The 16,399-nt window shown below is 48.2% G+C and overlaps 2 long non-coding RNA genes across 2 annotated transcripts in view; one reads left to right on the forward strand and one right to left on the reverse strand.

The window, feature by feature from the left end:
- The window catches only part of LOC109309221, a 20,785-nt gene extending 17,292 nt beyond the window's left edge, over nt 1-3,493 (reverse strand). The window contains exon 1 of the long non-coding RNA XR_002100842.1: nt 3,461-3,493. This is a non-coding gene — a long non-coding RNA (uncharacterized LOC109309221). The remainder of the gene's footprint in view (nt 1-3,460) is intronic.
- Nucleotides 1-14,566, forward strand: part of LOC109309222 — a 34,549-nt gene extending 19,983 nt beyond the window's left edge. Inside the window, exons 2-3 of the long non-coding RNA XR_002100843.1 lie at nt 7,240-7,346; nt 14,113-14,566. This is a non-coding gene — a long non-coding RNA (uncharacterized LOC109309222). The remainder of the gene's footprint in view (nt 1-7,239; nt 7,347-14,112) is intronic.
- Nucleotides 14,567-16,399: the final 1,833 nt, after the last annotated feature.

The following is a 16,399-nucleotide window of genomic DNA, read 5'->3' on the forward strand; positions in this document are numbered from 1 at the left end:
ATCTTGCTGGGATCCTATGACCCCAGCTGACTTCCTGCCCTTTGGGCAGGGGGCTGGACTCGATGATCTTTTGAGGTCTCTTCCAGCCCTGATGTCTATGAAATCTATGAAATCCCACCAAGCAGAGTGGAGCTGAGGAAGGCTTGTCTTGGGGTTTGGGATGAGAAGAGTGGGTTCATTAGGACCCTGGTCCTGGGCAGAAAATACATATGGTCACTTTCCAGGATGGAGGGATGTCGAAAATAGGGTCCCACAGGTATGTGTGATGGACCCTATGTTGTTCAGCATGTTCATCAGTGACCTAGAAAAGGAGATGTAACTGAGCACATTAGGACCCCTAACCCTATCTCAGTCCTTCCCCACTCCCCGGGCCGATGATATTCCAAGGTTGCTTCTGCCCCTACAATCCCTATGGCCCTATGAAACTGGTCTGGGCAGAAAATACAAATTCATAATCCTTTTTATGGCTGGAAATTCAAAGGGTTTCTGGGCTCCTCGTGCTCCTGCCCTAGTAGGAGCATTGCTAGCAGATGGAGGGAAGTGATTCTTCCCCTCTAGTCAGCACTAGATGAGGCCACAGTTAGAGTCCTGCATCCAGTTTGGGCAGAAAGGATGTGGACATTTTGGAGAGTCCAGTGGAGGGCAATGAAAATGGTTGTGGGGCTGGGGCACATGAATGGAAGGAGAGGCTGAGGGAACTGGGCTGATTTAGTCTGCAGAAGAGAAGACCGAGGGGGTTTAATTGCAGCCTTCACCTCCCTGCAGGGGTTGCAAAGAGGATGGAGCTGGACTGGTCTCAGTGGGGGCAGATGACAGAAGGAGCAATGGGCTCAAGCTGCAGCAAGGGAAGTTGAGGTTGGACATTAGGAAGAATTTTCTCACTAGGGGGGTGCTGAAGCACTGAAGCAGGTTATCCAGGGAGGGGGTGGACTCTCCATCCTTCACACCCAGGTAGACAAAGCCCTGGCTGGGATGATGTAGGTGGGGCTGGTCCTGCTTGGAGCAGGGGGTTGGACTAGATGTGATCTCCTGAGGTTTCTTCCAACCCTCATTTTCTATGACTCTATGTCTCCTGTCAGAAGAGGTGCACATGGGATACACACTGGGTGGCACTGGCCTTGGATCCTGGTTTCACAGGTTTTTTTCCTGCGCTGTTATTGATGTTCTATCATTTAACAAATTTCTGCCGCTCCCATCATCAGCACCAAAAAGAGTCAGCTAAAAAACTAACAGCAGATATCAATCTGAATGTGGGTATTAAGCGATGTGAAGTGGGAAGGGCCGTATCGCTCTGTTGCAGAAAAATACCTAAAAAAAAAAAGATAGACCAAGCCTGTTCATTGCTAGCTCTGTCTTTGTGACCAAGCCTCAATCTCCACCCATCGATAAATCAGCAACAAGAGCCATGGCAGCATTCGTGATCTATTAGTGTTAAATTATTTCAACAAAAGCAGGCCTTGATGTTATGATGAAGTTGATAACTTGAGGGTGCGTTTGAAAAGGATAAAAGCTTTGCCTTCAAAGGAGGGCTTTTTTGTATGAAGTAGACTGTGGAGAGAATTAACCATTTCTGGAAGGAACATGCCATTCCAGGGGCTAATTAGCAAGGTTTGAGGCTTGTGATTCTGGAGCCGTACCGCTCTCTTGACTTCCTGTTTTACATTTTGAATCTTGCCAGTGGGATTTGCATTCATTGCTTGCTCTTATGTACGGCGTGTTTGCATTTGATTGTGATATTCTGATAACCTGCAGCTCACTTCTGCTGCAACCCGCACCCTCTGTGCACGCTATCTCGGAGCGGGGGGGAGCCAGGCGAACAAAAATCCAGCTGATGAATGAGACCTGATTTTGCTGACGGTTTGGGTTTTTGCTTTATTTGTTTGCCTATCTTTTGCTCACGAGTGGTGGGTTTTTTTGTGGGGTTTTTTTGTTTTTAAATGGTCTTTAACAAGGGAATAGGTCGAAGGAAAGGGAAAATTGAGGATCTGGCGCAAACATGCAAGTCACAAGGATTCTTGAATGAACTGCCAGCTGTACCAGTACTTACATGTCTGATAACTCATGCTGATGCTCTTTGGCAGCATTAAAGGTCTAATCTTTTTCCAAGAACATTATTCATCGCAGCAGCTTTTCTTCCACATCAGTCGTGCGTGTCTTTATGTTCCATCTCAGTAATGTGACCGGCGAGGATATTTTAGACACCAGATATCAGGCAGCTCGTTTAGCAGCTGGTAGATGTGTGATATAGCCATCACTAGCCATGCTGCCTGTCCCAGTCGGGATGAAAGGGGGGAGCACCACTGAAGAGCTCAGCTCACAAAAGAGATCTGGGAGGAAGGCAAATAATAAAATCCAAGGCTTCCACAGGGAGACACAGCTTGTATTAGAAGTGGATCCATCGCTCATTAGGGAGCCTCCTTGACCGAGGCTGGCGGCAGCTATCCATGCAGCCTGGTAGGAAGGTTAAGTTGTCTTGCAGACCTGATGCGACTCAACCGGGCCCCGAGTGGCTGCTTTGAGGGGCTTATTAACTAGGAAAAATAGATATAAATACTCGCATTCAAAGCCTAGTGTAGACAAAGCAAGCTGTAGCTTTACCATGCTCATTGGTTGAGGTGAAGGCCTTCAGGGAACGTGCATTAACACTGCATGGCCTTGTCTGCATCGCGTGTGAGAAACACCCTTTTCCTACTGCAGACAAGCCGAGGGTACAAGGGCAGTTCAGTCTGCATGTGGCTTTGCTCCCACTGGCAACAGGGCCTCGAGTGGACTTCGAGATCAGTTTAGGTCACTGAAATCACTGAACAACCCAAGTGAGCAGCCTACCTTGCACCTGAACCAGCAGCGGTAAAGGTGAGAGGATTCAGAGCCCCTTTCCAACCCGCAGGCTCTATACCAGCCTAGCAGCAGAGCAGTTAGCAGCTAGACTCGCTCTTTAAAACTGGCATTCCTCCTCTGCAAAATATAGGCACGAAGACAGTCAGGACTGAGGACATTTTTACTGGGGAAGCCAGTGGCAGCTGCTACAATGTGCATTTCAAGTGAAAAAATAGAGATAAACTTAGAGGAAGAACTGAACAAATAAAGATGGCCTGGCTAGATATTTGTTAGCATTCATGAGCGCCAGGCCTCCTTTCTGCATGTCGTTAAACTTGATAATTGATTAAAGAGGATCCTCTTATCTCACATAGTAGCCACTTCCCTTTGTCCTGTGGAATTGATGTCTTTCCATGAACACATTGCTCCAATCTGGATAGTGTGCCAAGGCTTGTGCAGCTTGGGAAATAAAATGCTTGAGGAATGAATGGGCAGCCCTTTCTCTTGCATGAATTCATAAAATCATAGAAAGTGAAGGTTGGAAGTACTACAGGAGGTCACATCTAGTCCAACCCCCTGCTTCAAGCAGGAACAGCCCCAACTCCATCATCCCAGCCAAGGCTTTGTCTAGATGGGGCTTAACCACCTCCAAGGATGCAGACTCCCCCACCTCTCTGGGTAACCTGTCCCAGTGCTTCACCGCCCTCCAACCTCAACTTCCCTTGCTGCAGCTTGAGCCCATTGCTCCTTCTGTCGTCTGCCCCTACTGAGACCAGCCCAACTCCATCCTCTTTGCAGCCCCCCTGCAGGGAGGTGGAGGCTGCTGTTCAATCCCCCCTCGGTCTTCTCTTCTGCAGGCTAAGTCAGCCCATTTCCCTCAGCCTCTCCTCACCCGTCCTGTCCCCCAACCATTTTCATTGCTTTCCTCTGGACTCTCTCCAGTGTGTCCACATCCTTTCTGCAGTGGGGGCCTGCAGCTGGACACGGGACTCCAGATGTGGCCTCCCTGGTGCTGAATAGAGGGGAGAATCGCTGCCCTCCATCTGCTGGCACCGCTCCTACTGATGCAGCCCAGGACGCTGGTCGCCTTCTTGGCACGAAGGGCACACTGCTGGGTCTTGTTCAGCTTCTCATCCCCTGTCCCCCCAAGTCCTTTCCCGCAAAGCTGCTGCCCAGCCAGTCGGCCCACTCCCTCCTGCACCAGGTTGCTTTCCTCTGTTTTACACCTCGATTGCCATGTCTTGTAACACCGTAGCCTTTCAGCGTGCTGACATCTCGGAGCAATTATTGTGTTCTGACAAAAGGCAGCTTTTCTGACATCTGGGGGGGCGTGGAAAAAAAAAATCCAAACCCCAACCTCATGCTTGAATTAGTATTGTCTGACATTGAACCGGGGCTACATTTGTCCAGCTTGCACTTAGGAGGAGTGACAGGCTGGAGAAGAGAGAAGTGCATTTCATTTTCAGCCCAATAAAGATGAGATGGAAAAGGAGTTTCACGGTGGATTAGCGCCCTTGAGGTACTTGAAGTTGTCACTTGTAATATGCAAGAGCCACGCTTTGACCTCCTCTGTGCAGCAAAAGAGGCGGAAGATCCCCACCTCCAGCCGGCGGTACTCCACAAATCAAGCCCTAACCCTCCCTCCTGAAGTCACCTTATAAAGACACAATTCAGTGTCAGCATCAAAAGCCGGAGCTGAGAATTTGAACCCCAGCTTGTCACCAGCCCTCGTCCCCCGGGAGTTATTAATAGCAGGAATTCGAGTTGGTGTTTCTTTTCTTCGGCGGACACTTGGGAGGGTGGAAAATGACCTCAGTGTGAAGAAACTTTATTTTCTGCTGCCTCTCGATTTATGTGGGGAATCTGTGGCCTGATTAGCGCCTATCATCAATAACCATGCGGCGGAGGCTGACAGTTGCTGAGTGGAATGAAGAAACCCTGTGAAGCAAATAGCTACAAATTTCCCTGACAGCCCCGGTTCGATTACAGGGAGTCAGCTGCCAAAATACCAGTTATTACAGGCGTGGAGTGCCGTGAATAGCTAAGAGGAAAGTAACACGGGCAGCCGTAAACACAGGGAGGGCCGCGAGCCCCCACAATGCTCCTTCCCCTTTGCCGGGGCACCGGTGGATCATTTATTTAGGGCTGTGTGGGTTTCCTCCATTTGAGTCTGCGGACCGTATTATGCTCCCTGAGCCTATTAGCAGACCAAACGAACGTGCTAGCAGTAGCATTTTTGCTCCTGCCACGATCAGAAGCTTTTAATGAAGCTTGTGCTCTGACTTCCGAGGGAGCGGGGGTTCTGGGGTGCGTGCCGCGGCTCATTTCCTTTCTTGAAAGAAACTTAAAAGGCGCCTGGAAGTGAAGCGTCTCACCTGCCCCCTCTGCCCAAGGGTTTCTCTTAATCACAACACACGGACAGTTACAGTCAGGGGAAAAAATCGAGGAGGTTAGCAGCACTGACCTGGCGGTAAACTTCATAGGACCTTCTCACTCGGTGCTAGAGCTTAGGGAAAAATCTCCGCAAATATTTTCTGACATCTTAAAATACATTGAGTTTAACTGTGTTTGTGCCCCATGTATATTCATTTTCCACAAGTATCCTAGCCAGTGCTCTTGCGGGATGCGGTTGGAGAAAGTGCTAAATAGTGAGCAAATGTGAGAGAAGAAATGAAGAAAGCACATTCTGAACATGTAAATCAGAGCATTCGTGCCCAGAATGTGACTCTCAGGGTTGTGTTAAATGCATCGGGGTGACCTACATCACCAAGTGAAGCTAATCAAACGCAACTAGAATTTCATAGGCTGAACGTGGGCAGTTTGCTGCTTGCAAACCACTAAACGCACCCAGAGTCATGCACAAAAATCATACAGCGAGCGCCTTTGAGGAACAGATACAGGCGAGATGAATCGGTGTGCTCGTAGCGCGTTCACATGGGGAATGAAGTGGAAGTCACCCAAGGCTTTATTCCAAGCTCAGCACCCTGCTCTGCTTAACACACAGGACCCCAATGGTCTTCAAATCCTGACTTTCTCTTTCCTGAACCTATTTCTACGTTTGGATAAGAAGTACAGAGCCAGTGCAATGAAAGACTGATGTCGGTTTTGTTCTGCCTTGTATATCATCATCACCAGTGACACCAACTTTCTCATCGGCATTCTGGTGCTCGTGCAAGCTTCGTCTCTCTGGCAATCCTGCGAGAGGCAGAAAACACCCAGTTTGATTTTTCAGGTCTTTGCCTGACTTGTCAGAACCAGAAGTAGCTGGGTGGGGAGGAAAGAAACCCCTTGGATATGCAGTAGTGTGGAAATTCGGCTATGAAGTTTTGCGCCTGCCTCTGGGCATCTGTGAATGTTTTGCATCATGTGGGTTTGTAACCCTAACGCCGAAGAAGTCAGGACCCCTTCATTTACAACTAGGTTGTGATAGCCAAATCACGGGATCTCTCTAGACAGCCCTCCAGGACTGAGCTGGTTAAAAGATTTTTGTCCAAGTCGTTTTATATCTTTTTTGGGTCAAAATCAAAATGGTTCTATAGGAATGGGCTAAATCCGATATAATTTTGGCTGGGAAAAAATTTGAAACAAATTCTGCAGAGGTTCATTCTTGCTAATGTTCCCGTGTTTTGTCTTGGTTTGTTTGTTTAATTTTGTTTTGCTATTTATACAGTATCAAACTGCATTATCCATGCTCTGTTTTATATTAGACACGTTACATATTGACCTCCTTGGAACGTTTTTCAGTGAAATAGATCTCCATAGAAATACAGGTCATCGAAGCCAAAATCTTTTCTGGAGATGTATCTGTTTTAATGAAATTTCCAACAGGAAGATCTCCAAACGTCAGGGCACTCTGCTCATTTCTGACCGCAGTGGGAGCCCAGTTGAAAGCCCTGCCCTTTTTCTTTAGAAAAAGAGGCATTTCAGACCAATTCTGTTCTCTGAAAATGTTCCAGCGGTTTTGTTTCCCATCCATTGTCGAACAAAAACAAAATGTATAAGTTTGGAAGTTGCCATGAAATAGAATCAGGGTCCTAGGGTCAGAGTGATCTGGGTTACATCTCCCGACGTATATTGTTTTGACACTATTGTAATGAAACGTATTTGTAGTCTCACGGAAAACGAGGGCTGGAAAGGACCGCAGGAGGTCACATCGAGTCCACCCCCCTGCTCCAAGCAGGACCATTTTGCTGGTCCCAACTTAGTTATTTCTGCTTGTTTTTGTTCCACAGGCAATTGCAAAATGTTGGCTTTGCATGCCTGTTCGGAGTAGAAAGATGTTTCGGGATGTTGGGGTTGGCTGTGGAACGGGAACTTCATTTTCTGACTTGCTCTCACCCAGAACAGCCTACCGTTGTTTGGGGGCGCTCACTTTGTCGAGGTGCTTTGGCCTGAACCTAAATGCAACCTTTTTTCTTTTAGGTGTGCGAGGCAGCCCTAGCTGGTGGCCCCAAGGTGGGGCCCAGGAGCCCCAGGTTCCCGAGTGCCAGCTCCACCTGTGATAGCACTCCTGTCCGCAGCCGCCTCGGGTAAGTTACCTTCTGTTGGATCTTCTCCAGGTGCTAATTAAATAGCATTGGGCTAAGCCGTGTACAACATCTGATGCAGGTAAAAAAAAAAAAAGAAGTTTTTTGGGGGCAGATGAATGCAGGAGAGCGAAGATTAGAGAGAATGTGGCATTGCAACCTGCTCTCTTTTGCTCTTGCGATTTCATTCCTACGAAGGTAAGGTCCATGTAGGCTAAAGCCCCCAGCCCCAACCCCGATTTGCTTTGACGCTTTTCTTGGTGCTTCTTTACAGCCCCAGGCTTGGGGGGGGGGGAGCGGGGGGGTTGAGGAAGTTGTGTCTGGAACGGAGCTAGCATTTCGCTTCTAGAAAGCACGGCCTGAATCTCCCTGCCAAGGCCCCCCCTTCCCCCACATCGTACAGCTTCGACAGCAGATCAGATATATCCTCTTGGGAGACAAGATTGCATACAGAAGGAGCATTGCTTTCGGGCATACCAACTCCTTGGCCTTTCTCCACGAGCCAGTCCTTTATGGAAGCAAAGGGGAAATGCCCCAAAAACCCATTTCGCAGCTTGCCAAGGAGATTTGTGCAAAATATTCCCCGCCACTCAGTGGGAATGTGACATATTTGGGAGCACAGATTGGTTTGCAGCGTTGGACTAAGCTAACAGTTGCACTTGGGCGGGTGCTACGCTCTTGAGCTGACTTTAATTTGTCTTTTCCCTCCCTAAGCGGAGGCAGGCCCCGCGGATGATCTTCCCCATTGCACAGGGTTATTTGTCAGGTTTCAGTTTCCCTCAGCTTTCCTTTTAAAATAATTAAAGTGTCAACTCCGGTTCACAGGCTGGTCAACATTTTAATTCCTCTCTAACTTTATAAGGCAATTTCATGAATTATACAGTGCGGTAACAGAAGGAGCTAAATAAAGATGCAACACTAGCTGTGTTTAATAAATACACCCTCGCTATCCATGGAAGCTATTTGCAAGTCAGAAATACGGCACACGATGATCTAGCTGTCAATTGCAAATTTTTGAGATTACAGCTGGGTCATCACTATTTTATGCTAAATCCTGTCTTCTAAAAATAAAAGGAGAGGCCGCGTGGTGGGAGCTTCAGCGCCGCGCCGGCTTCACAATGGGTTCCTTGGCTTTGGTGACCTTACAATCTAGCAATCATTTATAAATGAGAAAACTTGTATTTCCTTCCCAGATAAACGCTTAATAACCTTGCAGGAAATCAATAGCTGTGTTTACTAGAAGTCACGAGGCATTAATAATAAAGGGAGACCTGGCTGAGGGCCCAATCCTGCGAGGTACTAAGCAATATCTCCACCCCCCTGAAGCCAAGAGGAGTTGAAGTGCATTGTGGGATGAGGCCGTTATTTGCAAAAAGAGATCAGGGGCACAAAGAAAAGTGATTTTCATGGAGCTGTATTCTCTGATGGTACCGTTTCCTGGGGTGGGGGGCAGAAGGAGGCCTGCGCCACACTTAGGTCCCAGTTAACTCTTTCGAGTGGGGCTGGAGCCAAGGAGGGTCCGTTGTATAAGGATTTCCTTTGAGAAAATTCCTGACAGCCTCCTGCTTGCTGAACATTGTCCTTTCGGAGTCAGCGTACCCGGGTGGGTGTTCCTGAGCATAAGTGATCTATTGATTGATGTATTTTAAGGGACCTCATACTGCAACCCATTACGGGCTGGAAGTACCGATACATTACAGCACGCCGCTAAGGAGCGCTTGACGCCTCCAGGAGGGAGCTCTGCCAGAGGAAATATCCTTTGCTCTCATTAGGATGGTGGCTGTTAGCCAGAGTCAGCTATTCCTGATGGGCAAGGAGGTGTTTGAAGGAAGGAAGTCAGTTCATCCCTTGCTAATGGCAAACTCTTCCAATGCCAAGTCATGGCAAGCACGGGGAAAACCTGGTGTGCTGGGAGTTGGTGGCCCAGATGCAGGAATTAGCAGGGGAAAGTCTCCGGCCTGTGCTGTGCTGGACTCGGACTGAAGGATCGCTTCTAGCCAGCGCTGCGGTTGTGGATGAGATGGGCACTTCCACTGGGCAGTGCGTGCTTCTGCTTGGCGACGTCCAGATGGCCTCTTTGGCAGGTTGACACCGAACGCTGTATCATTGAATACAAAATATGTCCCTGCAAAGTTTTGCATCCCTTGCAAATAAATGCACTGTTTCCAGGGCCGAAGTATGACCGGGTAAAGGGGTCAGACCTGATGTTTAGTGTTTAGGTCCCTTCTGACTCTAAGAACTATGATACTATAGAGTTAAAACCTATGTACAAAGTGTAAAATAAAACGGTCTGAAATTTGTTTCTCCCTCCCCGGGAGTTCAGGTCTTCACATTTCTGTGTCTCTGTTGTAAGAGCGGGTGACACCCACTGCCAGGTGAAGTGGTGAGAGCTAGGTTAGAGTTGCATTAAGTAGTTCAATCTGGGGAGAACAGAGCCCTGCTCTTAGGAGTGCCTGGAAGGAAATCCTTTTAGACTACCGCAGCTACAACCTATATCCCTGGATTTTTTTTTTGCAAAAGTCTAATTGGTCTAATAAAAAGATACCACCTCTACCACACTGACTGCAAGGAAATCCTACACCCCACCGGCTCTTGGAACAACTCATTTTTTCAAAATCCCTATGAGACTTGGAGTAGGACAGTCCTAACGAGCTGTGGGCTTCCACGGGGAGGGCAATACCCGCAGCGTGTCACCCCTCTGCTTCCATTTGGAGAAGCCCTACTGAACATGAGGTCTCGGAAAGACCACCACTATGCAAGTGCAGGGGCAAAGTGCTAGAAGTATGGAGCTAGGAGACCGGGGCTGCTAATTTCCTTGTTCTGAGTCTCTCTCTGCCAGCAAGCAATTCCCTTGAAACTTCCTCTGTCTCCATTTTAAACAACTGTGAACCCTAGGAAAAGTCCCCGCTTCTTCTAACCTGTCCCAGCAGGTGTTACGGTGCAGCGGAAGATGCCCACGGCCCTGCCACTGCCAGCCAGGAGTTCAGCTTCTCTGCGCTTGGAGTTATTTTCCCAGAGCTTTGCATCAATGAGACTGCTGGGCACACGCGGCAGCATGGCGGGTCTGGAGGGCAGTGCTGTGCACCCCAGGGGAGGCCAGGGCATCAGGCAGAATGGGAAGGGAAGAGCGGAGTCATGGAGCAGGTAGTTCATCCTTACTTACACCTAGATACCGCTCTCAAAGTCTGCCACGACTGGCTTTTAGCTTGGCCGCTAACCCACGTTAATGAGACATGACCAGGTAGTGACTATTACACAAAACACTTCACTTCCAGCCATTCTGAAGACACATGTTTTGACTTGAGCTACGGACCTGGCTGGGATGATGTAGTCGGGGCTGGTCCTGCTTGGAGCAGGGGTTGGACTAGATGTGACCTCCCGAGGTTGTCTATAATTCTGTGACCCTCCTCTCCCTGATGACCTCCTCTGCTTTGCATAAGTAATTGACAGGTCATTAACATCTCATTGAGACCTTTAGAACATTGCTGGGGGTGGGGATGGTGTGTGTTGGGGGGGAACAAAAGTAGCACCACGGAGGTCAGAGCTGATAACTGTGAATTATGCAGGGAAAAGATCCATTGGATTTAAAATGTCGGGTGATAAAACAACCTGACGTCATAAATACTGAAACCAACCTAACCACCCCCTCGCCCCCCGCGACAAATAACTTGGGTGATGCCTGTGAGCCCGATAAAGCTTGTCAGGCCGATTGTTTTGGAGAGCCCCAAACCAGCATCTGAACTGGATTCAAGTGTGCAACTAAAAGGGCCACTCTAGGAGCCGAGTGTCCGCCTTCCTAATGTGAGCGTGTGTACAGGCTCACATGTGCAGACACAAACAGGCTGGGTGTGCAAAAGCATGTGTGTAAAACTGGAGGCTGGAGATGGGACGTGGCTCTGCACTGTACAGAGCGTGCACAGGTGGCCTCACATCACTGAAATCTCACTTGCATCCCCAGGGGATTAAAAAATAGATGTAGGTATAGATCTATCTATATTTATATAGATAGGTCAATCTATCTATCTGTATAGATAGTTTGATCTATCTATATCTATATCGATTTTGATAGATTGATATATCTATATCTGCATCTATCTATATAAGCATTAGAGTCACAACCTTTCTGTTGTGTTGAAAAACCCCCTGGATGTAGTAAGTGCATAAAGGAGTGCAGCCAACTGACTCCAGAGCAATTACCATGGTACAGCTCCTGGCGAGATTCCCGACTCAGCTGACCTTGCTTGGTGTAACAACTATAGACTGAGAGATAAAATAATAATAATAATGTTCTCATTTGTCCCTTGCTCTCTGCACCCATTGGGTTGATCGTGAGTTGCCAGATTGGTGACTGAGATGCACCCAGGACTGTTGCAGACCACAGAAAGCAGCTGGCTTCTTGTAGGCACCTCTGCTTTCAACCAAAAGGCAAGAACTTTTGTAGTGGCCACGAGCGTGAGGCGGCAGTGTGGGGAGTCCGAGGGAAACAGCCGGGCCCTGATGCTAACAAAGAAGTGGTTAACTTGTTTTTCCACAGCTGGAACAGATGATCTGAATTTTTCTTTCAAGGATCACTTGGCTTGTGGCCATGCGCGGGCCTGGTCAGCGACCTGTGAATATCAAGAGAAGGTTATTGCTGCACATAGGGGTTTGCAAATTAAGGATGGATAAATCCAATATTGAGTCACAGGGAATTTCCAGTTGGACCTGGGCCAGCATGGCAAAGCCACACGTTCATCGTGTCAAGTAGAGTACCCCATGTCTTGAAGTCTGCCCTGCCACTTCGTTCAGTCAATCTGACTGAAAGGAAGCTGGGCAATCCCTAGCGTACCTATGAGAGACCTTATGGATACATGTAGACAGCATGGGGAAGAGAAGAATTGAGTAAACCCAAGCAAGAACACCTTTGCTTAGTGCTACTAAGGTTAGCACTCTTTGGCTGCATCCAGACATGCAGGCATGTGTGGCTTATGGTGCTGCAAACCTCTTTGTGGTGCCACAAACTGCATACCCAGAACATTAAAATGTGTCTCATGCTGCAAATTTGCAGCTCGGGGCAAAAATTGCTAATGGGAAAAAACAAACTGCCGAGACAAAAAGCAGCACAGCTACAACAGTGTGTGCCAGAACAAACAGAGGCTTGGTCCTCCAGGGACGTGCTCTGGCTGCTGGGCAGAGCGTCTCGGTCATTTCACTCATGCCCTGGCTGCCCCAGCATGCCGGGAGCTGGGAGGAGTGGGGAAAGGGCAGTTTCCTGAAGTGGGGCAATTTGTCCCTCACCAAAGCGCATGTGCAGGGGTGTGCATTGCAGCATAAAGTAGCGGCACAAATTTGTGCTGCTGCAAGTGCATGCCCCTGTACATCTGGACTCTGCCTTTATGGCCAAATATGCTTCTTTCTTCTAGTATCACGGGCCCATTTCTGTGACCCCAGCTGACTTCCTGCCCCTGGGGCAGGGCGCTAGACTCGATTTTCCAAGGTCCCTTCCAGCCCTAACGTCTGTGAAATTAATTCTAGTTCCAGCCTCACTTGTCTTTCCTGTGCTTACTTTCCAGTAAAGAAGGATGACCTTGCTTTACTCCCAGGGTGCGTCGGGAGACTACACTTGTTAGGGTTTGTGCAGTGCCTTGAGGTTCTTGCATGGAAAACTTCACAGGGGAGGGCACACATGTGCTGTGTGACTCCAAGTGTACTTGCGAACCTCCTGCGGTTCAGTCTATGTTGAAAAGGTGCCAGTCTCCTTTTAGAAGTACATGGGTTTGTTCGAAATGAGCTGGAAGCAAAACTCCATCTCTGAGACTCTCAGGCATGCCGGGGAGGGGGAAATCTAGATCTGAACTGCCCAAAAGCGTGCAAAGAATTTTTCCCCAACTGTTTAGTTGGTCTAATAAAAGCTATCGCAACTATGCAAAGAACTGCGTCCTTAGACCAACACGGCTACAGCCAACACCTTTGCTGTCTCCTGTCTGAACCCCTTGTCTCCCGTTCTAGCTCTGGGACCGGAGTCTCCAATATCAAGTCGATCCCACATTTGTGAATCCTTTTGCCGCGGCAAGCAAGGCCTCGCTTAGGTAGAGGCGTCTTTGTGCCCGCCCGCATGCTGCACGGTCCAAGCTGGGCGAGAGAGCCGCGGCCTCCTTACGGCAGTTCCTTATCTTGGGGCAAAGCTTAGTGTTCAAAGCTTGAGTGAGTGTGAACCGAAGCATTACTTTAGTGTTCATTAAAACTGCACTTTTTTAACTAAATGACATCAGTCTTGGCACCTAATCAAGCAAGCCCACTTTTCCCCTTCTGTGCACATTGAAGATATCCCAATCTCATTTCCAATGTGAGAGCTGAAAACAACTGGAAATATGTACTGGGAGGAAACCAGCATGAAATAGCCTGCAGTCACAGATTAGGGGTATGTCATATGTTTCATTACCTGCTGAAAAGACAGTCTCTGCGTGTTGGGGAATATTTATAATACCAAACTATTCACAGCCCTCTGCCTTTCCTTATTGCTTGCATGCAGCCAGAAAAGCATTAATAAAGTAGCCTTGACGATCTGAATGATTTATAGGGCAGCGATTCTGTAAATAGGGTTTAAACTTTTAAAGATTTATTTGTTTTCCAACGAAAAGCCAGGCTGGTGGTATGCAATGTATATACCACGTAGGTTAATTATGCTATTTATATGTAAGATAAATTGTCTAATGGGCTGCGTGCCCGTGCAGCAGTTCAGCTTGATGCTAATGTTTTCTAGCAGATTTTTTTTTTATCCCACTGAAAGTTTGCAGTGAGATGCTCTCGCTCCCCAGGATGCCAGGAGACGTGTTTCCCTGAGCTAGACATCGTATCACTCGAGTGCCCCTTGTCGCCGGGCAGCATTACTGATTTCTTATTAAAAATTCTCTTTGTTCCTCTTCAGTCTGGCGTTGGTCCCTCCTTGAGCTGGAGCAGCTGAAAAGCTGACTGTTATGTCAGGGTTTGAAGTGCAGGCAGCTTTCCTTTCAACTGTTTCTTTTAAAACCACTTCAATATTACAGCTTCCTGAACTCCTTCTTTTCAGCCTGTCTTTTATTTTTGTCCTTTATGCTGTTTCTTTTTAAGCCTTGTCCTTGTGTTATTATGTCTGGCAGAACAATCTAAGGCAGGGAAGATTTCAGAAGCGCCGCACTCCTTCAAGCCAGGTTTGAAGTCTGCCTGCTGTCTTCTCTCACCCCCAATTCCTTTCCCCACCCATCCATCCCGGTACGTGGCTACCCCTTGCCGCCTGGCTTGGAAACGCTGCGGGGTGCAACCAGCGTTTCTGCAAGAGCTGCTGTTGCAAGTCACCCCTGCCCCACGCCAGCGCTGAACGCGGGATAGCCATCCTGGGGAGCTAGAGGCCGTTTGAGGTCAGGAAGGCTCTCAGCGTGCCGCTATCTCGGGCTGCAGAGACAGTGTTTTCTAGCATGCTTGTCGAGCACCCCGCTCGCATCTCCATACCTGGCTTCTTCCGGCCTCCAGACAGTTTCAGATCTATTGGGAGGTAATTTTGCAGACACAATGTGGGTGTTTTCCATCACAGCCATGCTCATGCTCCTTCTTATTCAAACTATGAATTTTACATGCCTTCTTTTCTTGAAAGTTTTGTCAGTGTGCCTAAGAAGCTATTTATCCTTTGCTTCCAGATGCTACCGCTCTAAGTGCCCGCGAATGTTTTGTTATGGTTCCCAAGTTAACAGCATTTTGAGTATCGCTACTTTAGAAAATCCTTGCAAAACCATCTGTGATTTTTCGGCTCTTGTGTGGTATAATCAGATCACACTGGAGTGTGATTTTTATGCATCAAAACCTTAATGTCCTTATGATGAAGTCACAACAGATTTGCAAATCGACATAAATGTGTGGCCTCCCTGTGGGGTCATGTCCTGTGGAAGTGCTGGGATTATTTTTTTGACCTAAAGTGGTTTCGTTGTATTGTATACTTCTGGCAGTCTGGGCGACTCACAATCCAGTAACCTTGCATACATCTCCCTTGTGCCCAAGCATATTTTCATCAAAGCTTTTTCTTTAAATAATAAAAGTAAAAGCTGAGTGAATATTTGGGACATTTCGCTTCCTTGGCCCTTATGCTTTTGCGTGTGAACCTTCCAGCTGGTACATATCATTTCTTTGTATTTGTGATCTCTATCCTGTTCCTTTGCATAGACCCTGCCTATTGTTTCGTTACATCCTGAGAGCTCCCAACATGAGAGACTGAATGCCCATAAAATCCTACTGAAGTTCTCCTTTAATGCTGGCTCATGGCCCCTGAATCAGGATGTGGGTCTTACTATGGACCTAGAGGGTCACAATCAAGGCCAAACTGAAAGCTGACCCTAGTCAACCCTGCTGAAATGGGCAGCTGGTCATTAGGCAGCTGCGTGCAATGCATCCACGTCGCTCCTTTATGTGCCGCTGTTGACGGAAAGTGGTGTGCCTTCGCCATGCCGACCCAACGAGCCATTGACCTTGGGCAGACCTTTGACTTTGGAAGGACACCAGAATGATAGCAGCTTGGAAAGCCCTACAGCTATCCGTAGGCAGGTGAAGGATGCACGTCCATAATGCAGGCTCCCTTCCACTTTCTGGCCTATAAAGTGTATTGGGATGGCCAGGGGGACATTTATGACAGGAGTGCCCGTGGGCCAGTCAAGAACGGTGCTGGATTGCCCCTGCTCCAAAGAGCTCAACTCAGCATGCAAACCAGACAAAGAGGCATAGGGTGGGAACAAGGGTTGGTGGGGTTTTGGGGGGGGGGGGGGGGTGGTCATCATATACTAATTAGAACAGTGTTTGTCACGTAAAGAGCTCACCATGAGATAAAAGTGATGTTCTCCCCATCGTGCTGCCTGGGCAACCTGGATCCAGCGTAATGAAGTGCCAGGGCTGGAAAGGGAAATCAAGCGTCCCGACTCCCGGTCCTTTGCTCTGCACTAAACTGCGCTGCCCTCGCACATCCCCAGATACGCAGGGGAGCGCGTGGGTCCTGCCTTCCTGCTTTTTGTTTCATTCGGGTTTGTTCCAGATTGTCGTAGCCTTCTGCATAAATC

This window comes from Crocodylus porosus, unplaced genomic scaffold, assembly GCF_001723895.1.
Source record: "Crocodylus porosus isolate Cpor-Errol unplaced genomic scaffold, CroPor_comp1, whole genome shotgun sequence".
Taxonomy (NCBI): Eukaryota; Metazoa; Chordata; order Crocodylia; family Crocodylidae; genus Crocodylus; species Crocodylus porosus.